At 39.7% G+C, this 26,832-nt stretch overlaps 2 protein-coding genes across 6 annotated transcripts in view; one reads left to right on the forward strand and one right to left on the reverse strand.

Moving 5' to 3' along the window:
- The window catches only part of itgb1bp1 (integrin beta 1 binding protein 1), a 1,043,117-nt gene that overhangs the window by 847,126 nt on the left and 169,159 nt on the right, over nt 1–26,832 (reverse strand). The window lies entirely within an intron of this gene.
- LOC133646340 (leucine-rich repeat and fibronectin type-III domain-containing protein 5-like) overlaps nt 17,499–26,832 on the forward strand; it is a 277,314-nt gene continuing 267,980 nt past the window's right edge. For all 5 annotated transcript variants that reach the window (XM_062041594.1, XM_062041593.1, XM_062041592.1 and 2 more), the window contains exon 1: nt 17,499–18,276. The gene's annotated coding sequence lies outside the window, so the exon portion shown is untranslated. The remainder of the gene's footprint in view (nt 18,277–26,832) is intronic.

A 26,832-nucleotide genomic window follows, 5' to 3' on the forward strand; every position in this document is an offset into this window, starting at 1 on the left:
AGATCTTTTAAAGACACCTGCCCCAAAACGTCACAATTTACACAGCAGCAAAAAATTATAATAATTAATAAAATAGACAAGTCACATGCAATACATATCATATAGAGCAAACGTCAATATCACATCAGACCAACGTTGCACAAAAAATATATATTTTTGCTTTTTATTTATGACGCTTCAGCAGTTCTTGACATTTTTACACAATATTTCTAACTTTTCTGAGTAATATTTTTATTGGCATCATTTAGTATTTTGATGTACTAATTTTAATATTTTTTATAACATGAAATATTAAAATTACAATTAAACTTTTTTTATATAGCTTTTTTTTAGTCATGGAAGATTTTTTGATAACTGATGTAATCCATGTTTTTGAAATTCTGCTTCTTAATGTATTTTTGCTTTGTATAAACATAAAACATTTATTGAACAATGCAATAAATATATGCATAAATGTTTGGTAAGCTATCTCAGCATCATGATGTTTGAAGACCTCATCCCACGACACATTTGACAATTAGATTTTCATGGAATCCACATTTTTCTTAGTAAATTTACGACGTTTCATTTCAACTTCAGTTTTTCTTTGTGAAATATTTGTAAAAAACTGAAATACTGGAAGATGATCTGAAATATCAGTAAGCAGTAAACCCGAAATGATTGAATTAATTAAATAATTAGTTAAAATATTATCAGTTAAAGTTACAGGTGTGTTTGATAACCTTGTTGGTCTATTAATAGGAGTAGGAATAGGAAGTACTTCATTGATCCCTGGGGGAAATTCAGCACCACAGTTTGCTCACAATAGACAATAATAATAATAAATCATCCATCCATCCATCCATCCATCTTCTTCCGCTTATCCGAGGTCGGGTCGCGGGGGCAGCAGCTTAAGCAGGGAAGCCCAGACTTCCCTCTCCCCAGCCACTTCGTCCAGCTCCTCCCGGGGGATCCAGAGGCGTTCCCAGGCCAGCCGGGAGACACAGTCTTAATAATAAATAATATAATATATATAATATATTATATATAAATAAATAAATGATAAATGGGTTATACTTGTATAGCGTTTTTTTACTTTCAAGGTACTCAAAGCGCTTTGACAGTATTTCCACATTTACCCATTCACACACACAGAGGCAAAGGGTGAAGTGTCTTGCCCAAGGACACAACGGATATATAATATATAAATAATATAAATATATTCTACATATATTCTACATTTAAGTGCAGTCAAGGAACATATGCATTATACAGTCTGATGGCTGTCGGTATGAAGGACCTCCTGTGTCGTTCCGTGTTGCATTTTAGGAGTCTGAGCCTTCCACTGAACGTGCTCATTCTCTCCGCCAGGTCCGAGTGTAGTGGGTGGGAGGTGTTGTCCATAATGGCTAGGAGCTTTGCTAGACTTCTCCTCTCTGATTTATTAGTGGATACTAATACAATTATACATTGAATTTAGAAAATCTATTTAAGAAGTTGATTCCTGGTTTAAAAGGTCAAAATAAAAATAAAAATAAAAACAAGAAGAATACATGTATTTTGACACTAATCATCTCCAAAGTGCTTCAATAAAGATACCGGTGTCCCTGTCAGGTGGGCAATATATACACCCAATAATCAGACTATTCCTTCCAAAATGACTGCAATTTGAAATTTCTACAAATATTGATCCTACCTCACTTTTGCTCAAATGAACACTAACATTCTTATTTTCAACACTTGTAAAGTCCTTATTTATTTATATTCTCAGAAATAGCATGAAAATGTTCACCTTGTATGACAACAGAAGCTTTCAGATTATCCATGTCCTCTTGAGAAAACTGGAGGCTTGATTTTAGCTCCTCAACGTCTTTGGACAGATTAGAACATTATTTAAAATCACCATATTTAAAATAAAATGTATTATTTATTACATGTGCAACAATGTGTATAATATACAGTATTTAAAATCTATATAAAGTAGTGACTACATGTGCATTGCATTTAAAATCAACATTGTGATGTATTACAATAATGAATGCATTACATTTAAAATGCATAGCACACTTACATGGAGGAGAATGTAGTTTCAATCACGGCTGGATAAAAGGAAATCAAAACTTGTGAATAAATAACTTCAGATAGTGTTACACATTAATGTACGTGTAAAATTCATGTGATTGACAGTCACGAAAGTCAAAGTCAACATTTTTTTCCGTATATAATGTTGTATAAAGTTTAAAATATAATTGTGACAAATGCAATTTTTTGTTAATGTTCTGTTCTCTTAAGCAACTATTGGTAACTAGGCCTATTAAAAACATGGAGTTAACTCATGTTATTAATCACAGAAAATTATTGCATTAATCATGTACATACACCAATTAATCACGCAATTTATTTTGACTGTACATGCTCTTTTCCCTTAATCGTAGTTGGTTACTTTAAATGGGACTTAACAGTAAATTGTTAGCAAGTTTTGAGCAAATAAATGACATGCATTCAAGAAAAACCTTTAAAAGATGTTCTTATATGACATTTTGACAATCAAATTGCAATTGTGTCAAAATATTGTTTTTTTTTAGTTAATTTAACTTATGCAAACATGTTATAACTTTTGATTAATCAAAATCCAAAGGTATGATTAATCTGATTTAAAAAAAAGCACTATTAACATATGCCAGCACTTTGATTGATGGTTCTTTTATTTATTTTATATTATCTGAAGCAGAGAAAAGGCAACATGTTCAACATTCATTTCTTGCTTTTTTTTTATTGCTCATGCAAGATTATTCATTTGTGATGTGTTAACATCAGCACTTTTATGGACCTGATTTTTTTTTTTGTAAATGGCTAAATCTGTTTAAGTGAAAACTCAAAGCTCAAGTTAAAACCAATAAATGACATTATAAAGCCACTTAATTTGGTTGTGTAATATATTGTAATGAAATTAGATGAATACCTCAATAAATACCTGAAGTTGAGGGCTTTTCTCAGCATTTTGTTTAGGTGAGATTAAAAAAGAGATTATTAGGTTAATTGCAGATCATAATTAATCGCTCGTTGTTTAATGGCTTGACGGCACTGATTATTACAAATACAATTATGCTGTACGGTCATATAGAGCTTTTTAGTCTGGTGATTTGTCAGATTAATGCAGACAAAAAGGACAGCAACAGATGTGGGATGTTGACCTAGTTTTGTACGACTGTGCGTCTCTCCTTAATGCAGACAATGACCTTTGCCCCTGTAGCTGTGTATGTGGAAGAAGAGCAGCAATAAGCAATCGACGGTGGCTACAGTGAATTGCTGGAAAAGCCATTTTAGGATATGGCTGTGCCCGTTTTGTCCAGACGTCGAGCCTTCCTTGGGATTTTAAAGTTGATTATTTTTATATGGTCTGAGAGACACGGACTTTACTCTTTAAGAATCCACCCACTCAAAAGCAGTTGGCCGTCATCTGCAAGCTCATCCTCTAACAAATAGTAAATCCTTGTGTTGAGAAAGACAACCCTATCCAAGGTAGGATGCAATTTAAATACCCCAAAGAATGTACGTGTGTTGTATTGAAAGTTTCATAAATCTTTTAACGCTTGCTGGTTCAGCTTCATCACTTGACAGAAGACCCTGCTTATAATTATTTGATCCTTCTTGAGTACATAAAAAATCCATAGAGATGACAGTTAATTTATTGGCACTGACAACAGAATAAGCCTCAGTAACTTATTTGGGTTTTTTTTCCCAGTTTAATCCATACTTCTGAGAGCAAATTACGTCTGGCCATGATCTGTATCGAGGAAATGCAATAACCTGACTTTCCCAACAAACCAAAGAAACCACGGCATTAAAGCACTCACAGCGTTCAGATAACTGACTTTTTTTTTCTCAAGTTCTCTCAATGTATTTTTTTGCTCCTGAATCTGGTAGTCATTTCCCTTATTATCAATTCATTTTTGAGTAATTGGTAGATGACTAACTGTAATTTGGACCGCCCCATTTCTATTGCCAGACTCGATATGCCGCCCCCTTTTGGTGTAACGTCATCTACAGCAGTGGTCCCCAACCACCGGGCCGCGGACCGATTGGTACCGGGCCGCGGCCGCACAAAAATTTAAAAAAAAAATCAAAATCAAAAACACAATATATACATTATATATCAATATAAATCAATACAGTCTGCAGGGATACAGTCCGTAAGCACACATGATTGTATTTCTTTATGACAAAAAAAAAAATAATAATAATAATGGTTTTGTTTTTATTTTACTCCCCCCCCCCCCGGTCCGTAGGACAAAATTTCAAGCGTTGACCGGTCCGCAAGTACAAAAAAGTTGGGGACCACTGATCTTCAGAACTGGTGATGTAGAAGAATCGCCATTCCTGGACTTCTTTGCACGTCCATAGACACCATAGCATGTGTTTCCTCTTGCTCATTCGGCATTTTCTCAAACATCTTGAGGAAAACATCAGTAGAAGAGGACGCAAAATTTAATATTAGCCGCTTACCATCTTTTTCTTTTGTATTTTTATTGCCAGGTCTGCACTTCTTTCCTTGTTTTTCTGCAGGTTCTGACTCAGTTTTTATACCTTTCAGGGTGATCCTGAGTTTATTTGTTTACATTCAAACGTCGACCAAACCTGTTCTTTTTCCAAGTCAGAATTATTAAAATTATCTCTGTAAATTACACTTCTCTCGCTTGGTTCGTCCCATTTTGCGGGAGTCAATTTGTCTGGAGAGGTCCATTCTTCCCTCATATTCCCATCATTTGACATGTATGCAGGATGACCCCTTCTTCAGTTGTATTACTACAATCTGCAACAAAGCATTTGATAAATCCTTCATATTCGGCATGCAAATAATGTGATTGGGAATGAAGATGCTGCCAAAACACATACTACACAATATGAAAATGCCTCCAGTCTTCTTAAGGTGACGTCAACTCGATCAAAAACAAGCCTTAAAAAGAACCACAGTGTCTATTTTGAGGGCAACTTTACCTGTAGACATAATTTTTAGGTCCAAAACTATGAAATAAGTGCCATTGTTGTCAGCATTAGAGGGGCCCTTAAAGGCCTACTGAAACCCACTACTACCGACCACACAGTCTGATAGTTTATATATCAATGATGAAATCTTAACATTGCAACACATGCCACTACGGCCGGGTTAACTTATAAAGTGCAATTTTAAATATCCCGCTAATCTTCCGGTTGAAAACGTCTATGTATGATGACGTATGCGCGTGACATCAATCGTTGAAACGGAAGTATTGGTACCCCATTGAATCCAATACAAAAAAGCTCTGTTTTCATCTCAAAATTCCACAGTATTCTGGACATCTGTGTTGGTGAATCTTTTGCAATTTGTTTAATCAATCAATCAATCAATCAATGTTTATTTATATAGCCCTAAATCACAAGTGTCTCAAAGGGCTGTACAAGCCACAACAACATCCTCGGTACAAAGCCCACATACGGGCAAGGAAAACTCACCCCAGTGGGACGTCAATGTGAATGACTATGAGAAACCTTGGAGAGGACCGCATATGTGGGTAACCCCCCCCCCCCCTCTCTAGGGGAGACCGAAAGCAATGGATGTCGAGTGGGTCTGACATAATATTGTGAAAGTCCAACACATCAGCGAAAGTCCAGTCCATAGTGGGGCCTGCAGGAACCATCCCGAGCGGAGACGGGTCAGCAGCGTAGATGTCCCCATCCGATGCACAGGCTAGCGGTCCACCCCGGGTTGGGAGCAGAGTAGAAAAGAAAAGAAAAGAAACGGCAGATCAACTGGTCTAAAAAGGGAGTCTATTTAAAGGCTAGAGTATACAAATGAGTTTTAAGATGAGACTTAAATGCTTCTACTGAGGTAGCATCTCTAACTTTTACCGGGAGGGCATTCCATAGTATTGGAGCCCGAATAGAAAACGCTCTATAGCCCGCAGACTTTTTTTGGGCTCTGGGAATCACTAATAAGCCGGAGTTCTTTGAACGCAGATTTCTTGCCGGGACATATGGTACAATACAATCGGCAAGATAGGCAGGAGCTTGACCGTGTAGTATTTTATACGTAAGTAGTAGAACCTTAAAGTCGCATCTTAAGTGCACAGGAAGCCAGTGCAAGTGAGCCAGTATAGGCGTAATATGATCTAACTTTCTTGTTTTTGTCAAAAGTCTAGCAGCCGCATTTTGTACCAACTGTAATCTTTTAATGCTAGACATAGCGAGGCCCGGAAATAAAACGTTACAGTAATCGAGACGAGATGTAACGAACGCATGGATAATGATCTCAGCATCGCTTGTGGACAAAATGGAACGAATTTTAGCGATATTACGGAGATGAAAGAAGGCCGTTTTAGTAACACTCTTAATGTGTGACTCAAACGAGAGAGTTGGGTCGAAGATAATACCCAGATTCTTTACCGAGTCGCCTTGTTTAATTGTTTGGTTGTCAAATGTTAAGGTGGTATTATTAAATAGATGTAGGACCGATAATCAGCATTTCCGTTTTCTTAACGTTGAGTTGCAAAAAGTTAGCGGACATCCATTGTTTAATTTCATTAAGACACGCCTCCAGCTGACTACAATCCGGCGTGTTGGTCAGCTTTAGGGGCATGTAGAGTTGAGTGTCATCAGCATAACAGTGAAAGCTAACACCGTATTTGCGTATGATGTCACTTAGCGGCAGCATGTAAATACTAAAGAGTGCAGGGCCAAGAACCGAACCCTGGGGAACTCCGCATGTTACCTTAACATAGTCCGAGGTCACATTGTTATGGGAGACACACTGCATCCTGTCAGTAAGATAAGAGTTAAACCAAGACAAGGCTAAGTCTGACATCCCAATACGCGTTTTGATACGCTCTAATAAAATATTATGATCAAAGTATCTAAAGCGGCGCTAAGATCAAGAAGCAGCAACATAGATGACGCATCAGAATCCATTGTTAGCAATAGATCATTAGTCATTTTTGCGAGGGCTGTCTCCGTAGAGTGATTTGCCCTGAAACCGGATTGAAAAGGTTCACAGAGATTGTTAGACGCTAAGTGTTCATTTAGCTGCTGTGCAACAATTTTTTCGAGGATTTTCGAGATAAACGGAAGGTGGTTTACCATGAGGTCAGGATCGAGGTTAGGTCTTTTGAGTATAGGATGAATAACCGCTTTTTTGAATGCTAGGGGAACAGTGCCAGAGGAAAGTGATACGTTTATAATATTTAACACTGATGGACCTAATAATACAAAAAGCTCCTTGATAAGTTTCCCAGGAATTGGGTCAAGTAAACATGTTGTTTGTTTTGTCCCATTTACACATTTTAACAATTCCTCCAATGTTATTTCATCAAAGAGAGAGAAACTATTTTGGAGGGCAGTGTCCGTCGTATATACAGTCGTATCTGTGTTAATAGAACCCAGTTGTAGCTGAGATGCATTGTCTTTAATCTCTTTTCTAATGACTTCAATTTTCTTATTAAAGAAATTCATAAAGTCATCTGCTGAGTGGGTGGAGCTACTGGGAGGAGTCCCTTGTTGGGTTAGCGATGCTACTGTACTAAACAAAAATTTAGGATCATTTTTGTTGAGGTGGATGAGATTTGAGTAATATTTAGCTTTAGCTGAGGTAAGCATGCGTTTATAAGTTATTAAACTATCACTCCATGCTTGATGGAAAACCTCAAGTTTAGTCGCACGCCATTTGCGTTCCAGCTTTCTACATGATAATTTCTGGGCTTTAGTTTCTTCTGTAAACCATGGTGTACGCCTTTTAGGGGCCCTTTTTAGCTTTAGCGGTGCTACACTATCAATGGTGTCGCGCAGGGCGTCGTTAAAGTTGTTAGTGAGGTTATCAATAGAGCCCACATAATTTGGGAATGGTGCCATTACCGAAGGCAGTAGGTCAGTAAGAGTCGTCGTTGTGGCAGCATTAATGTTGCGGCTGCTATAGTAGTTATTATTATTATTATTAGTTTGTTGACAATGAGTCAGAACTTCGAATTTTATGAGGTAATGATCGGACATTACTTTAGTGTACGGGAGTATCGTAACTTTAGAGGTGGTGACACCCCTGACAAGCACTAGATCTATCGTATTACCGTTGCGATGCGTGGGTTCATTTATTATTTGTGTAAGACCACAGCTATCAATTATAGTCTGGAGCGCCACGCATGGAGGGTCCGATGGGGTATTCATATGGATATTAAAGTCCCCCATTATGATTACATTGTCGGCGTGCTTCACTAGATCAGCAACAAACTCTGAGAATTCACTGATGAAGTCCGAATAGGGCCCAGGGGGGCGGTAGATATCAGCCAGGTCGAGAGGTAGCGGTGTGACAAACCTCAAAGTGAGCACCTCAAACGAGTTATATTTATTATTTAGGTTAGGTGTAAAATTATAGTTTTCATTGTATATTAGTGCGACACCCCCTCCCCTTTTAAGAGGACGGGCAACATGTGCATTCGTATAGTTAGGAGGAGATGCCTCATTTAGCGCAAAAAAATCGTCTGGTTTGAGCCAGGTCTCGGCGAGACCAACGACGTCAAGTTTGTTGTCTCTAATGACCTCATTAACTAATAACATTTTGGAAGATAATGATCTTATGTTTAAAAAGCCCATATTATAGGTAGTGGGCTGTTTTGAGGATTGTTTGTTGAAATTACCTGAAGTAGCAATATTAATAATGTTGCGTTTATTATGCGTAGTGCACTTTAAATAGTTTCGACCATATCTAGGAATTGATATGACGGGAATTTTCAGATTGTTTGCTTGATGCTGCGATAAACTGAACCCATCATAGTTAGCCACCTCAGTACAATGTGTGACTGCCTCTGACACGGTCACAAAAGAAAAAACATTATGTGAGTTGTGTTTTATTCTAAGAGAATTGCTATGTGTGCAGGGATTATCCAGCCTGGTAGTTTAAATGACTTCTTACCCGGACACTCCACGCTTCTTTGGTGATTAGCTTTTCCCTTTGTTGTTAGCCCCGCTCAGCATCCCCGCTTCTGCTTCCGCTCACACCGCTTACGTCGCCTCCATTGACGGTCCCCGCTAATACTTGACTCTGCTGCTACAAAGGCCGCTCGATGTAGCCCGCGAAGTATTCCCATGCTAGCGAGGAGGTCCACCGTACATGCATCTTTCAGTCTATAACAACCCGATCCATCCACATCCAGAATTGTCTGTCGGTCGTATGTGATCACAGAGTGTTCACGCTTTGAGCCAGCCATGAAATTGACAGAAATGACGGGTGTTTTTTGCCAAATCGCTCTACACTCCCAAGAGCGTCTTCAAGCTGCTGCATTTCAATGCGCCGCCATTTTGAACAATGAAGACTGCAAATAAGAAAGTTGTAGGTGGGATCGGTGTATTAGCGGCTGGCTGTAGCAACACAACCAGGAGGACTTTGACTTGGATAGCAGACGCGCTAGCCTACGCTAGCCGCCGACCGCACGGATGATCGGGTGAAGTCCTTCGTCCTTCTGTCGATCGCTGGAACGCAGGTGAGCACGGGTGTTGATGAGCAGATGAGGGCTGGCTGGCGTAGGTGGAGCGCTAATGTTTTTATCATAGCTCTGTGAGGTCCCGTTGCTAAGTTAGCTTCAATGGCGTCGTTAGCAACAGCATTGTTAAGCTTCGCCAGGCTGGAAAGCATTAACCGTGTAGTTACAGGTCCATGGTTTAATAGTATTGTTGATTTTCTGTCTATCTTTCCAGTCAGGGGTTTATTTCTTTTGTTTCTATCTGCAGTTAAGCCCGATGCTATCACGTTAGCTCCGTAGCTAAAGTGCTTCGCCGATGTATTGTCGTGGAGAAAAAAGTCACTGTGAATGTCCATTTCACGTTCTCGACTCTCATTTTCAAGAGGATATAGTATCCGAGGTGGTTTAAAATACAAATCCGTGATGCATAATAGAAAAAGGAGAAAGTGTGGAATCCAATGAGCCCTTGTACCTAAGTTACGGTCAGAGCGAAAAAAGATGCACTGTAGTCCTTCACTCTCACTTTCCTCATCCACAAATCTTTCATCCTCGCTCAAATTAATGGGGTAATTGTCGCTTTCTCGGTCCGAATCTCTCTCGCTGCATTGTAAACAATGGGAAAATGTGAGGAGTCCTTCTCCGGTGACGTCACGCTACTTCCGGTATAGGCAAGGCTTTTATTTATCAGCGACCAATAGTTGCGACCTTTATCTTCGTTGTTCTCTACTAAATCCTTTCAGCAAAAATATGAAAATATCGCGAAATGATCAATTAGAGTGTCCGCCCTGAGATCGGTAGGTTGTGAGTTCAAACCCCGGCCGGGTCATACCAAAGACTATAAAAATGGGACCCATTACCTCCCTGCTTGGCACTCAGCATCAAGGGTTGGAATTGGGGGTTAAATCACCAAAAAATGATTCCCGGGCGCAGCTACGCTGCAGCCCACTGCTCCCCTCACCTCCCAGGGGGTGATCAAGGGGATGGGTCAAATGCAGAGGACAAATTTCACTACACGTAGTGTGTGTGACAATCATCGGTACTTTAACTTTAACTTTAACTTTAACTTTAAGTTTGACACATAGAATGGATCTGCTATCCCCGTTTAAATAAAAAATAATAATTTCAGTAGGCCTTTAAATTGCCAGTAAATGTGAGCAGATTCCAATTAACACAAAAAAACAAATCAACTTTTGTGATGAAGTAATTGTTGTGTCACTTGTGACCAACAATGCTATCAAGTCCATACACATTGAATTTATTGTCGGGAGTTTATTCTCCTGTGATGAGGTGGCGACTTGTCCAGGGTGTACCGAATGCAGCTGAGATAGGCTCCAGCGACCCCCCGCGACCCCAAAAGGGACAAGCGGTAGACAATGGATGGATGGAGTTTATTCTCTGAGAGTAATATTTTAGAATGCGGTGTAACTGTTCAACAGAGGAAGAACCTGAAAGACAAAAAACTTGATCAACCTGATTATGCTGTAAAAGGTTACTAGTTGTCAATTGCACCACATTTATGAGCGCTCAGCGAACAAATGAATAGTGATTACTGTGGAGAGCAAACCCATCAGCCACCCAACAATGTCTCATCGACTTGAGTGACTTTTAACAGCTGATCAATAAACACGTTGGAGTATTTGAAGCTCGAAGGTCAGCATGTGCTGCCTGGTTTTCTTGACCAAATATTTTGTCATGTGGGATTACATTGGCTGCATACTGCTTCAAACCCTAAAAGAGGAGAAGCGTTTTAGCCCCGAACAAAATAATTGATCATGTAGTTTTAGCAGTGCACTGCAGACACCCAATATCTGCCAAAGTGCATTTTTATGGCACCGACACTCATTACAAAGACGTGTCAGCTAATCACCTAATTCATTTGCAAACCAATCAGCCTGTTTAGTGGCATGATAGGACCCACCTATCACCGTGGTCATCTTGTTAGGTCAGGTTATCCACCGAGCCTCAAAATTGACAATTTAGCAATTGCTTCTTTCTGGTTAACAATCTAATTGACAAGCAAGAAGAAATGAGGCTGGATGATCAATACGAACAAGTTGGGCACCATTATGTGTGCATCACAGGGAAGGAGAAGGTTCTCAGTAACTCTGATGGAGTGGGCTTAAAACTGTCAAGTTAAATGGTATCGTCACAACATGTTCCTTTAATGAGTGGTAGCAAGAGCCATAATCTAGGCTACATGGCAGAAGGGAAGGGACTAACTTGAAATACCGTACAGTATTTAAGCCGTTAAGCTGCACTCACCAAATGTAAGAAGAAGTAAATATGTTTAAATATACTGTATTAGCTGCAGTTACTGGATATACTTTTGTAAATGTCAATTTACAAACTTTAATTGTTTCCAAACTGTGCCTGTCACACGGCAGTAAAACGGCTGATCAAACAAAACAGAAGTCATCGTCATGGACCCACTAGCTGCGGAAGCTAGCTCTCCAATCAGCTAAACAGACTCAATAATACCTCGTGACGTTTTGGTGAATTTACGAAACTGAAACTATATAAAAAAGAATGCCATTGTAAGTTAATAAGACTAACGCAGGCACTTGTAAACGTATTAGTATATTTGCTAATGCTAACAACGCAAGCTTGATTACATTACGATAGCACAGACAAATATGCATGAAAACCCTTTTACAAACATCACACATGGCACGGTTTAGTAAGTATGAAATGTTTTAGTGGCACCACGGTGTCTTATGTCATGCTCGTGTCTCAAAGCGAGGATGTCCTGGGTTCGATTACAAGGCTCAAGGTCACTCTGTGTGGTGTTTGCATGTTGTCCCTGTGACTGCATGGGTTCCTTCTGGGTACTCTGGCTTCCTCCTAACTCCAAAAGACATGCACCTGGGAATAGGATGATTGGCAACACTAAATTTTGCCCTAAAGTATGAATGTGAGGGCGAATGGTTGTGTCTCTATCTGTGTTGGCCCTGGGATTGGGTAGGTGGATGTACACTGCCTTCCGCCGCATTCAGCTGTGATAGGCTCCAACAGATTCAGATTCAGAAGTACTTTATTAATCCCCGAGGGGATTTTAGATTTTCAGCACAATCCCATTCAAGATCAGATAAACATTACAGGGAGACAGAAAAAGGATCGCTGACGGGTCTGCCAACTTTCGGCGCCCATACTTGCCATCCATCACGATTTTTCCGGGAGACTCCCGAATTTTAGTGCCCCTCCCGAAAATCTCCCGGGGCAACCATTCTCCCGAATTTCTCACGATTTTTGCCCGGACAACAATATTAAAGGCCTACTGAAATGAAATTGTTTTATTTAAACGGGGATAGCAGATCCATTCTATGTGTCATACTTGATCATTTCGCGATATTGCCATATTTTTGCTGAAAGGATTTAGTATAGAACAACGACGATAAAGTTCGCAACTTTTGGTCGCTGATAAAAAAAAGCCTTGCCTATACCGGAAGTAGTGTGACGTCACAGGAGGAAGGATTCCTCACAATTCCCCGTTGTTTACAATGGAGCGAGAGAGATTCGGACCGAGAAAGTGACGATTACCCCATTAATTTGAGCGAGGATGAAAGATTCGTGGATAAGGAACGTTAGAGTGAAGAACTAGAGAGGCAGTGCAGGGTGTATCTTTTTTCGCTCTGACCGTAACTTAGGTACAAGGTCTCATTGGATTCCACACACTCTCCTTTTTCTTTTGTGGATCACGGATTTGTATTTTAAACCACCTCGGATACTATATCCTCTTGAAAATGAGAGTCGAGAACGCGAAATGGACATTCACAGTGACTTTTATCTCCACGACAATACATCAGCGAAGCTCTTTAGCTACTGAGCTAACGTGATAGCATCTGGCTCAAATGCAGATAGAAACAAAATAAATAAATCCCTGACTGGAAGGATAGACAGAAGATCAACAATACTATTAAACCATGGACATGTAACTACACGGTTAATAATTCTCAGCCTGGCAAAGCTTAACAATGCTGTTGCTAACGACGCTGAAGCTAACTTAGCAACTTAGCAATCGGACCTCACAGAGCTATGATAAAAACATTAGCGCTCCACTAACGCCAGCCAGCCCTCATCTGCTCATCAACACCCGTGCTCACCTGCGTTCCAGCGATCGACGGCGCGACGAAGGACTTTACCCGATCATCCGTGCGGTTGGCGGCTAGCATCGGCTAGGCGTCTGCTATCCAAGTAAGTACTCCTTGTTGTGTTGCTACAGCCAGCCGCTAATACACCGATCCCACCTACAACTTTCTTCTTTTCAATCTCCATTGTTCATTAAAAAAATTGCAAAAGATTCACCAACACAGATGTCCAGAATACTGTGGAATTGTTCGATGAAAACAGAGCAGTTTGTATGGTGACACATTGGGTACGAATACTTCCGTTGCCGTAGTGACGTCACGCGCATACGCATCATACATAGACGTTTCCAACCGGAAGTTTAGCGGGAAATTTAAAATTGCTCTTTATAAGTTAACCCGGCTGTATTGGCATGTGTTGCAATGTTAAGATTTCATCATTGATAGATAAACTATCAGACTGCGTGGTCGGTAGTAGTGGGTTTCAGTAGGCCTTTAAGGGCGTGCCGTGATAGCACTGCCTTTAGCGTCCTCTACAAACTGTCGACGCGTCCGCTTTTTCACCAAACAAACAGCGTGCCGGCCCAGTCACATTATGCGCCTTCTGCAGACACACGTAGGTGACTGCAAGACATACTTGATCAACAGCCATACAGGTCACACTGAGGGTGGCCGTATAAACAACTTTAACACTGTTACAAATATGCGCCACACTGTGAACCCACACCAAACAAGAATGACAAACACATTTCGGGAGAACATCCGCACCGTAACACAACATAAACACAACAGAACAAATACCCAGAATCCCTTGCATCCCTAACTCTTCCGGGCTACAATATACACCCCAGCTACCACCAAATACCGCCCCCCACTCCCCAATCCCGCCCCCCAATCTCCCGAATTCGAAGGTCTCAAGGTTGGCAAGTATGCCGGCGCCCCTTACAAAAGGTGAGAAACAGGGGGCGGGGGCCTCCACCAAGTGCCAAGCCAGAAAAGGCACCCCGCAACTTGAGAGGGACAAGCGGTAGGAAATGGATGGATGGATAAAATTGTTTTTGTTGTTTTCAAACGTTGCTTGGAGTGATGAATGAAGAATCCTTTAGAGCAGGAACGCCATAGACGAGTAGTAGACAAAACGCGGTGTACTTAAGTTTCAAGGCACAAAACGGGAAGCAGCCTACCTACCTACAAACGAGGCATAATTATGCAATATGTACATACAGCTAGCCTAAATAGCATGTTAGCATCGATTAGCTTGCAGTTATGGATTGACCTGCCTGATAAGCACGCCAGCAAATCAATAAAATCCACAAAGCTCACCTTTGTGCATTCACGCACAGCATAAAATGTTTGGTGGACAAAATGAGACAAGGAAGGAGTGGCATAAAACATGTGTTTCTGTGTAATAAACTACGATGAGTTCAAGGATCCTTGAAATTAGTAGGACAAAACGGTGCTTGCCAAATACTCTCATCAGTGAAGCATCTTTAATATAAACAGTGGGATTTCTAACAATTAAGAAGGTTCATGTCATGTTTGTTCTACTACACCAGGGGTCGGCAACCCGCTGCTCCGGAGCCGCATTTGGCTCTTTGATCACTCTGATGTGGCTCAGCTGCATTCGGGAGACTTCCGAATTTCAGTTCCTCTCCCGTAAATCTCCCGGGGCAATCATTCTCCGACTTTCACCCGGACAACAATATTGAGGGCGTGCCGTGATGGCACTGCCTTTAGCGTCCTCAACAACCTGTCGTCGCGTCGCTTATACATGTAAGTGACTGCAAGGCATACTTGGTCAACAGCCATACAGGTTACACTGAGGGTGGCGATATAAACAACTTTAACACTCTTACTAATATGCGCCACAATGTGAACCCACACCAAACAAGAATGACAAACACATTTCGGGAGAACATCTGCACCGTAACACAACATAAACACAACTGAACAAATACCTAGAATCCCATGCATGCCTAACTCTTCTGGGCTACATTATACACCCCCGCTACCACCAAACCCCGCCCCCCCCAACCCCGCCCACCTCAACCGACGCACGGGTGGGGTGGGGGGGTTTATGTGTGGGGGGGCACAACTCGATGTTGGTCTGCCGGCCAGGCCTCCCCACAGGGACATTTAAAGAAAAATAGTATAGAGCCGCAATACATTACAGCTTATAAACTTTTCATCTTTTTAATGTTTTATTTTACAGGAAAAACAATCCGTCCATGTGAAATTAAACTATTTTTCTTTTTCTATTTTGGCAAGTATTTATGGTTAGCTTACCCAAGGGGTTGCAAACTCCAGAAGCTGAACAGAACACAAATGCTTCCTGTCTCTTTTACTTGCCGTCCTTGTGCTTCAAAACTGTGCACATTCACAAACAGTCAGAAATGATAGAACTCTTTTTAAAAATGCAAACTTTTCTCACTCCGGGGTTAAAAAAAAATCTAAGGGGACCATGAAAAGGAGGCAGGAGAGCTGCATGCAGCTTCAGAGCCACGGATTAGAGACCCCTGTTCTAGGCATTAAAGGACGCTGTACAAATCAAGAAACGGGGATCAATTGTAACGTGATCGAGGACGAGGAGGCATGGTGATGATTGTTCTTCCGAGATGATGCAGCAGGAACTCCGGAGACTAGTGATGGGTCCGGCAACACCGATGCATCGGCACATGCGTCAAGCTCATAGAGCAAAACCCTGCGTACCGCTTTTAGAAAGTCACGTGACCGATCATGAGCTGTTTCGGTCACGTGACCGATACGCGAACTGTGTCGCACTGACGCCTCCTCTGTGCCCTGTGAGCGGGTCTTTTCTACAGCCGGAGAAATAATAACTAAGAAGAGAAATCGTCTAAAATTTAATACGTTGGAAAAACTGTTTTTTTTAATAAAAATGTGTTAGAAAAATAAAATAAAAAAATTCCCAGTCCACAAGCATCCTCATTCACAACACTTTCTCTTAGATTTCCATGTCATGATACATGTTCACTTTATTTATTGACTGTATCTAAAAAAGATAAAAATATATTTTTATTTAAATGAAGATTTGAAATAATCCTAAATGAAATACAATGACTTGGTTTATATTGTATATACTACGTCATAAAATCAGTGTCAGTTGAGTCGGTCCATAGGTTGCCTGTAGGGATTTTTAATGTCCAGCAGATGTCAGTATTTAGTGACACAGTATCGACACAGTATCAATACGGTTTTGCAATGTGTCGAAGCGCTTCATGACGCCTCATCAACCCATCACTACCGGAGATAGTGTGAAGGTAGGAAACGATTTATTCCAATAAATCATTCACGAACAAACAAACAAACAAACAAGCAAACACAAGGAGAGTGTGTGCCTAGCACAAGGAAAGCTAACGGAATAGCTAACGTGCAAACACATTAAGACAAAGCTTAGCTTTGGGACTACTGTAACAGTTGCGTAAAGCAAGCAAAAGCACCAGAATGAGTGAGGTGAAAAGGCAGGACTAAATAGCTCTCTGATTAGTGCCCGGCAGCAGGAGAGCGAACACTAATCAGAGGCAGGTGAAAACAATAAATAACCATGGCAACCAAGGAGATGCAAAACAGGGGTGCTGAAACAGAACTAAGCCAAGAGACATCAAACATAGAGAAACTATGATCCGGGCAACGGATCATAACATCAATAAAAACAATTAAAAAAAATAGTTAACAGAAAACAGAAGGTATCAGTATAAAATTGCAGACGTCAACTAAAAAGCAAAACAATAGATTTAGTGGCTGAAATTATAATAAGTGTGTTTTGAGTCAGTTTATTTAGTAATGCGTGATATTCAAATCCATTTAAATTTGACTGTGTTTTTCATTATCATAACGTTGCGGTTACACATTGTCCCCATGTAGAACCACGGACTTGCACTCGGGTTTTATTTTGGCAGTTCCAGAACAGGAAGTGGAATCCCCCGAAATGCCTCACACTTGACAACTGATACCCGATGCGCTGTCTGGATTAACCGCGCAGGAGAAGCGATCACGCCGGATGGATCATTGGCTGGACCGCTGCTATTAAACCGTCTGTGGCCGGGGAGAAAAAACAACTTTTACTCGAACCTTCCCCGGTACGGAGCTTGTTTTGTAATTATCTCCATTTGAAGAGGCTCGGAGATAGGATAGGAAGACTGGAAAGTGAATTAAAATGTTTCGTTGACAAGACTGGGAATTTCGGACCACACAATGTGTTTTATTTGTTTAATTAAACTATTTTAGCCGGTCTGGGGAACGCATTTATTGTTCAAGTATACGTTGGTTTTGTGAAGGAATTCTTGGTGTGACTCCTGCGCGACGACGGCGGCTGGTGGGGAAAGGAGGGAACAGTGGCGGGACGCAGCGGAAGTAGGGAAGAGCACATTTAAGTGTGACGGCTTCCTATCGCTTTCTCTTCGGCGGGGATTCTTCCCTAAGCCGGCGGATGGAGGGATGAGACGCGGCGATACAGACGGCAAGAGAGAAGAGGGCGAGGAGGAGGATTGAGAACGCAGAACGGACGCACCCCTCTGGAAGAGTAAACCTTTACGGAATTAACGTCAATCCGAAGGGATATTGCGCATATTACCCACGCACACATGTATTAATGGCCAAATTGGAACCTATTTGGAGTTACAAGCGTCAAGGATGGGATTTGGGATTTGGAGAGATAATTTCACCCTGACACGGTGATCGAAGAACGGCAACATCACAAGACACGCAGCAAAGAGGTAAAGTTGTATTTTAATGTGTGTCATCTTCGACACGCGTGTTTGTTTAAGTGATGGAATGATGAGGGCTGCTTTTCACGGGACGAGGCGGGGGGTGCAGATGCATTCCGTGGGTGGAGTGTATAAAGGCTAATGTAAAAAAAAAAGAGTACATTCCAAAGGCAAAGTTGTGCAGGTTAATTGCGCAAACTGGGTGCAGTCCTCTGGCCCGAATGTACAGTAGGTGCGTGGACATGTGAGACACTCCCACGGTGGTGATACCTGAAGCACACTATCATGCACCTTTAAGACTATCCTGCAGATCTTTGTGCCACTATTACGCATCTGTCTGTCTCCGACCAGAAAGGGGCATGCATGTGTGCAGTGTGAGAACCTTTTTACATCACAGTGGAGTGAAAACATGAACGCACTGTAACAGCACCGACAGCAAAATATGTGCATGAAAAATTCATGTATTTCAATGTTATGCGTGCGCGCGCAAGCGAGCTGGCACCATGCTGTGTGTGTGTGTGTGTGTGTGTGTGTGTGTGTGTGCAGGTCTACGTGGGTGCACGTCGCACCTCCTCTTGTCTTTAAATTATGACGTGGGTGTGCATGTGTACACACATTGCGGCCTTTACATATATTAGTAGTTGATTGCACAGTAAAAGGGAAGCATACTGTACCTCCGCATTTTTCATTTTGAAAAAAAAAGAAAAAAAAAAGGGATATTTCCCAGAAATTGGGGGAAAGGGAAACACCCATCTTGAGGAAGGCTCATATTTTGTTTTCATACCATCAGCATGTCTGTTCCTCAATCAAAGCCGTAGAATTGTCCCTCGGTTATTGCGACCAATTGGTTCCAAGCCTCATTTGTGGTAAACACATTTCCGCAAAGTAGTATTATATGTATTAATTACAGTGTTGGCGCTAGGAATTTTCAAAATGTCAAGTCATAAAAATGGGGTCCCACAGAACATTTTTGGGGTCCCACTTTTTTGTAGGCATTTTGAAAACAAATGATACATGTATGAATTATCCTGTTATATTTTGGAATAAAGGTTGTCATAAACGTTACTTAATTCATTTAAAAAAAATAACACAAAGGAAAACAAATGCAGTATTTGTGATCGATAAAACTTTCGGCGAGTCAAAATGTAAGAAACTGTACCGGAAAGTGCATTACTTTGAAGTCGATCAATAATAAGTAATTAACAATTTGACCCGGCAAATATACTGTATTTTCCGGACCATAAGGCACACCGGATTATAAGGTGCACTGGCCTAATTTTAATCTTTTTTCATATATTAGGCGCACCGCATTAAAGGAGTCATATTATTATTATTATTTTCTAAATTGAAAACACTTCCTTGTAGTCTACATAACATCTTATGGTGGTTCTTTGATTAAAATTTTTCATAGATTATGTTTTACAGATCATCTTCAAGACACTTTCTGACAGTCGCTTCCGGATGCGCTGTTTTGTGGGCGGTCTTATTTACGTGGCTCAATTTCTGCAGCGTCTTCTCCCCGTCATCTTTGTTGTAACGGTGTAGCGTGCAAGGACGTAAATAGAAGAAGTGTCAAAAGATGGAGCTAACTGTTTTAATGACATTCAGACTTTACTTAAATAAATAATGGAGCAGCATCTCCTCATCCGTAAACAACCTCACCGGAAATGTATCCCGTGAAAAACCGTCCGACCGGAACTCTAATAACTAAAGTTCCTTGGGTGAATAATGGAAACTCACTAGACCGGTATGTTTTAGTGCTTTCATGGCGAGTTTACTGACAGATATAAGTAACAACTTTACACTACTTTATATTAGAAATGGCACTAAAAAATTTACTACTAAAACATTTTGATAGATTTTTGAGGGCCGTGTGTAATGTTCTATATTTTCAATAGAACATTTAAAATGTTGGTGTTGTTTACTTGAGACTTATCTCTTATTTTTGCCTGCCATCTACTGGTCACATTTATAATTACACCCTGTACCATATAAAATAATGTTGCGTCCCGAAAGAGTTGGTACTTCAGGGAATTCTGGGTATTTGTTCTGTTGTGTTTATGTTGTGTTGCGGTGCAAATATTCTCCCAAAATGTGTTTGTCATTGTTGTTGCGTGTGGTTTGACAATATGGCACATATTTATGACAGTGTTGGCATTGTTTATACGGTTACCCTTAGTGTGACATGTCTGGCTGTTGGGTAGAATGACCTTTCCTTGGAATGTTCAGTATCAATATGATCATTAAAATTGGCTATGATTATACACATTGACACTTTGCCTTGACATCTTCAACTGAAGGCCGTTAACGCTTCAAAAGCATTGAGCGGTAAGCTCAACCTTATAGTCCGGAAAATAAGGTATACACAATGCTGGTGGAAAGCGACAATCGGTAAAAAAAAAACGTGTCCTGGAGATGCGTGGTCTTACGGAATTTTGTGTCCTTTCTGATTTTAATGCGTAAAAAGACCCAAAAGGTGCGTTAACGCCAACATTGTTTAAACATCTCTGTGCTATATTTTTAGATTATATCGTTTTGCTATATTTTCAATTGTTGCTGCTTTTTGTACAAAGTACTTTGTTGAGAATTTTTCAAGACTTTTAGTGACTTTTTCTTTATTAAAAAGGACTAGCAACACATCTAACATCTCTTTCTGGTGTTGTTATGGATGTACTCGTGTTTAGAGACTCTACTTCTGTCCCTCGATGTCCCAGGCGAAAAGCAAGCTGCAGCAAGCATGACGTCAAACTTGCTTGGCCAAGCTACTCCAGTTGGACTTTTTTCCCTTAAAAGCTGTTAATATTTGCACATTGTATAGCTCGCTGTCCGCAGGTATAAGTGGGATATGTTAAAGTACATCCACATCACAGACTTGCTGACTACGCTTCAGACAATCGCGTGCGTCTTGTGTACGTCATCATAACAACCGGTTTCGGTAGAGCTGTTTTTGATGATCCAAGTCTTTTTTCAGCGGCCAAATCCCCGGTGCATCACTCGTCAATAGTGAAAATAATAAGTTGTGTATATATACATCCATTCATACTGTAACGACCTGCTGGTGGTAATTTTTTATGTCCATGTGGTTTTGGTTTGATGTTCATTTTTCCCATGTTTGCAAACACACCATCCATGCAGATTTGCGGACCATGAAGAAGTTTTGTGTGTCCGGGGAAGGATAGACATGAATGTGTTTGCAGGGGAGGTAAAAACCTGTTGGAATAGGGCTAGTTGTTATCATAAGATTGGCAATGAAAGTTAAAAATAGCGTCTGACTTTTGACTTCTCCTGGAAGCTCCGATACATTATATTACTCTAATTTGTTTTCAGGTTGAAAGAACAACTTATTTTCAAGATGTGGCAGCAATTTTACCGTTGTGGTACGCCACTATCAGTTACATTAGGGGAAACTCTGAATATAGTAGGCTTGAGTATGTTCTACTGTAGATTACGGTACAGTAGCCCGAAAGGATCCTCCAAGGGTCATTCTTATGGTGGTTGCCCGGCCACTAAAACATGGACACTACGTGGAATTACCTAGTCAAAACAAAAAGTGACTCAACAGAGTTCATCTTTCGTGGCGTCAATACCGCAGAGGTAGACTCTGTATATAATCGATACAAGAGTAATTCGATATTTTTTATTATCTCAATACTGTTGTTGTTTTTGTCAATGTTTACAAACTCAGGGAATAATTCCTTGGACACGGGAGGACTTTGAGGACAAAACCAAAATATTTAAATAAGTAAGAGAGTAATTTTTACTTTTGTTTAATTGTTTTGTATTGACATTGTTTTGCTCCGACAATTGTATGTAATTAAAAGATAATAAGGGACTGGTTTTAACATTGTTACATTGCTAAAAAAATATTGATTCACAAAAAAACATCGATTCACAATCAAAATGTTTATTTATTCCGACTCTACATCGATTCGTAATTTGAGAATTGATTTAAAAATCATATATATTATTTTTTTAAATGTTTTACATAAAAAGCATTAAACAACTATTATTATTATTATTACGATTATTATTACTGTTCTTTTAATTTGTGTGTTTCTCCTTCTATTAATTCCTTGTATTGTATTTGTATGTCTTCCCAATTGCTTTGTGAATTTATATGCTAAGTATCATAAAGCTGGGATTGAGTTTGAGTTGCTGTATTTTATTTTATTAGATTAATTAACACTGATTTGTACGTAGACAGCCAAGAGGAGCTTATCTTTAAACCTGTTGAAAAAAAAGGCTTTATAATTTGTACACAAAATAATATATTGCAGGAATCATATTGAATGGAAAATCTAATCTGAATCAAATCATCATCCCAAGAATGGGAATTTAATCGAATCGTGAGGTACCCCAAAATTCCCATGTTTACCACTCACCACAAATAAATAGAACAAAAATACAGTTCATACATGTGATTGGTATCGGCGATGATCGATATCAGAATCGGCAGCATAAAACCCTTATCGGAACATCCCCTGTGTTCACCCTTAACCCAGAAACTGAAGTCCCATTTGGTGAATATCTTTATCAATCGCCACAGTATAATAATAAAAAATAAAAGTAATGCTGCACTTTAATGCACATAATGTATAAATAACACTTAATGTAACACTGAATTCAGACCAAATATGTAGAATATGCTTTAAAAGAATCTGCAATGGAGTGAAGCTGTAGTATTTAATGGTAATGTGGCGAGGGACAACTATAACTTAAAGTGTCCGTCAAGTTTCACAGTCAAATTACATACAAGTCAAGGGTATATATACCATGGTGCCTTGAAAGACAATTATTTGTTCCGTGATAAAAAATAAAATAGTTGCATCTTAAATCAATCATCATTAAAATGAATTTGAAAATGCCATACTTTTTTTTCTTGGTCCCCCCAAAATAAAGAATGTAATAATAATATACAAAGGGCTTATGTAATGTACTTCTTTTGTTAGTGCACAGCACTGTTATATGAAGACTGGAAGTGTACTGCTCATCTTCAGGGCGCTTGACGGCTGCTATGTTTTTCATTGAAGACGAGGCTGTGTTAAAATAAAACAAGTGTCCATGTCAGCGATCATTTCCTCAGACACTCCGTTACACTTAATAGTTTTAGTGTGTGAATATTAGCTATCATTTGAAGCTTAGGAGCTGACAAGTTATCCGTATCGTTATCATTGACAATGTTTTAAGATGCTACAATCTCATCCACAACACAACCAGATGAGATGTGTTGGCTAGCATTAGCTTCGCAGTTTGTTCACAGATTTAGTCGCTGTTTTCAGTTGTCGTTTCAACATTGTTTAGTTAGAGAGGAGGCAGTTGAGTGTTTCAGGGACGAATGAGCGGTCCCTGGAAAAATGGTTTCCTCAAACAAACATTCTTTCTCCTAACAATGACAGCATTTCAGTCATATTTCTACATTTTCGTGAAATGCCACATTTGTTAGTAGATTCCGTTTTTTATTTGCCAATTCTGTTTATGGGGAAATCATAGTGCCCTGTATACTGGTACCCCAACGAAGGAGCATAACCCAGGTTTAAGACCTAACACAAAGCATACGTTTGAGCACCTTCATTAAATTCCTTCTGCCTAAAGGGAGTTGTTATTTCTGGCTTTTTATTATCATGGAACTCAGGAACAGCTTCTCCCCAAGCCCTGTCTCCCGTTTAAACTCCCTCTCCTACAGATCCCATTCGTTATATTTGCACTGATTTTACCAATTTGCATGTTCTGAACATAACATTATTTTTGTGTACTAATAACTAAGTAGTGTTTTTCACTTTGCATATCATTCATAGCTTGCATATTTCTATATATTACTCTATCCATTACATCTAGTTTGTATATTTATACCAGTGGCGTGCAGTCACTAGAGGCAGGGGAGGCGGGGCCTCACCTGCCATCATGGAAAGAAAAAAAAAAGTAAAAAGAAGAAAAATTAATTAAATTGTTATATGTATCCAGTGATTATACTAAAGTTATTTTCCATTTAACTTCACCAGTTTTAGATTATTTTTATTTTCACATTTGCCGTTCAAATACTGAGAAGAGACGGTGCGGTGATCAGCAGCCAGTTGAGGCACGTCACTCAGTTGTGCCTCAACATGGATTGTGCACAATGACTCGGCTAACTGCTGGCCTGCTGTGCAGTGAGACCGTATTGCTATATTAATTATATTATACATTTCCATAGTTTAGTTAGCTGAGGTATATAATGTACAGTGTATTTTGTCAACAACTGTATGTGTGTAACGTATTTCTTGTGCTGAGCGATCATAAAACTGGAGGCTCGTCTCATAACCCCGCCTCCTGGTGCCAAGCACCAGGAGGCGCCCGACGGGAGCGCCACACCAACCAAAGCCCACACCCAAACCCTCCACGTGCAAGACTGAATCCACCCAAAAAAGTCACTTAACAAGAAGCCAAAAACAACAATGCTCGCGCGGCGTGCCGGAGGAGCCGTGAACAGGGACACAACATTAGGTACACCTGCAGACTGCTGCGCGGATTTTATATTTCATTCATTCACAACTCTTCCAACATGAACACCACTGTTCCCGCACTTATAAGTAAAGGTAAGACCATAATAACGTTTTTTTTTAATTAAATGTGCTTTTTTGTGTGCTACAGTTTGTAACTGTAAAGTTAAAGTTAAGTATACCAATGATTGTCACACACACACTAGGTGTGGTGAAATTTGTCCTCTGCATTTGACCCATCCCCTTGTTCACCCCCTGGGAGGTGAGGGGAGCAGTGGGCAGCAGCGGCGCCGCGCCCGGGAATAATTTTTGGTGATTTAACCCCCAATTCCAACCCTTGATGCTGAGTGCCAAGCAGGGAAGAATGCTGATATGAGCTTTTAAACATAACCCGTTAACTGCTGCCAATCAAATGGTGAATAAGATACTCTTTAGGGTTCATATGTTTGTAAATCTGACTGTGATGAAGTCAGTGCCTCACCTGACATGAACCTCACCGCACGCCACTGATTTATACATACTCCTATTATTTATTCTGTACATACACATATACATAACTACATAAATTAATGCACTTCTGGATTTGATGCTAAACCATATTTGATTAAACTGTATTTTTTATACCTGAGTATTGACAATACGTTGAATCCTAATCATAATTTCACAAACAATCTTGGAAAAGAAAAGCATTAAATAACTCACAATATGTCTCTGTGCACCCAGATAAAAAGGTATACTGATCCAATAAATAATTGTCTAGTTTACCTTCAGAGATTTTCAATGGTAATCAAAAAATCTTGGTGTCATTGCCAAATGATTTCCCAAGATTTTAAATGTCAAGGTTTTTGTGACAATGTAAACACGAGAGTCGTAAATGATGTGCAACAAACATGTGAATTGCTAATAGCACAAAAACACTCAAAAAGCAATAACAAAAATACTGGGAACAAAGTACAAAATAATTAAAAAACAAAACAAAAAAGCTTCTGAAAAATATTGCAAAAATGTCAAAACTTTGGATGTTCAAACTGTCACCGAACAGTATTAGCCAATTTTGTAGAAAAATTTTATGATCGCCATGGCTGATAAATACCTTTTAATGCAGATTGCAAACGCTGATCCAATCTGACACGTTTTTTGTTTTTAGTCCCCCGGCTGACAAGTGGCTAGCAGCTAGTTAGGCGTCTCCAGTTAAAAATAATCACTTCCATTACAACGCATAAACTGCCTTTCTTAGTATCACTATCAAGTACTATTATCTCATATAGCTCCATCACCCCCCGCGACCACAAAAGGGATAAGCGGTAAAAAATGGATGGATTGATATAGGCTATACATGTTACACACTGACAGCAAACCATGAGCAGGCATGATAAGCTAACTGCTAAACTAGCTTGAAACAGAATACATAAGTGCTAGGTCAACTTTAAGAAGTGTAGATGTGTTGCACAACATTTAAGAAGGCGGATTGATCCATACATTTGTTGTGTAGATACCAAGGGTATTATCAATATCTGATCAATACTAGATTGATTAGATCAATATTTTTTTTTGAAATCTTTTTTTGTTGTTTTTGATAATGTTTAGGAACTCAGGAAACAATTCACTGGATACAGGATGACTAGTTTTTACATTTGTTTAGTTATTGTGTACTATTGACATTGTTTCGCTCAATAGATTGTATGTAATAAAAGAGAATAATGAACTAGTTGGAATATTGTGTTGATATTGTTAAACTGTCAATAATACGCACAATAAATACATTGAAAAATAAAATTGATCTGTATCGGAATCATAAAACCATAATCAGAAAATCAATTGCTGAAAACTATGTTTTAAGGTTAGAAAGCAAACGATAGCAGGAGGCAGGGCAACAAGGCAGTACAGGAAGACTCAGGCAAAAAAAGTAAGAGGAAAAAAAACAAAACCAACTTGAAAACAATAATGACAAAATTCAAAGCAATAAAACCTGGCTATTATCACACAACCAGAGAACTCAGGTATACAAGGAGGAATCACAAGGAATTATTTGGCATATATTTGTAGTGTATGCCTGACTCATTCCACCATACATATATATTTTCATCAT

This window comes from Entelurus aequoreus, linkage group LG03 (genome assembly GCF_033978785.1).
Source record: "Entelurus aequoreus isolate RoL-2023_Sb linkage group LG03, RoL_Eaeq_v1.1, whole genome shotgun sequence".
Lineage (NCBI taxonomy): Eukaryota > Metazoa > Chordata > Actinopteri > Syngnathiformes > Syngnathidae > Entelurus > Entelurus aequoreus.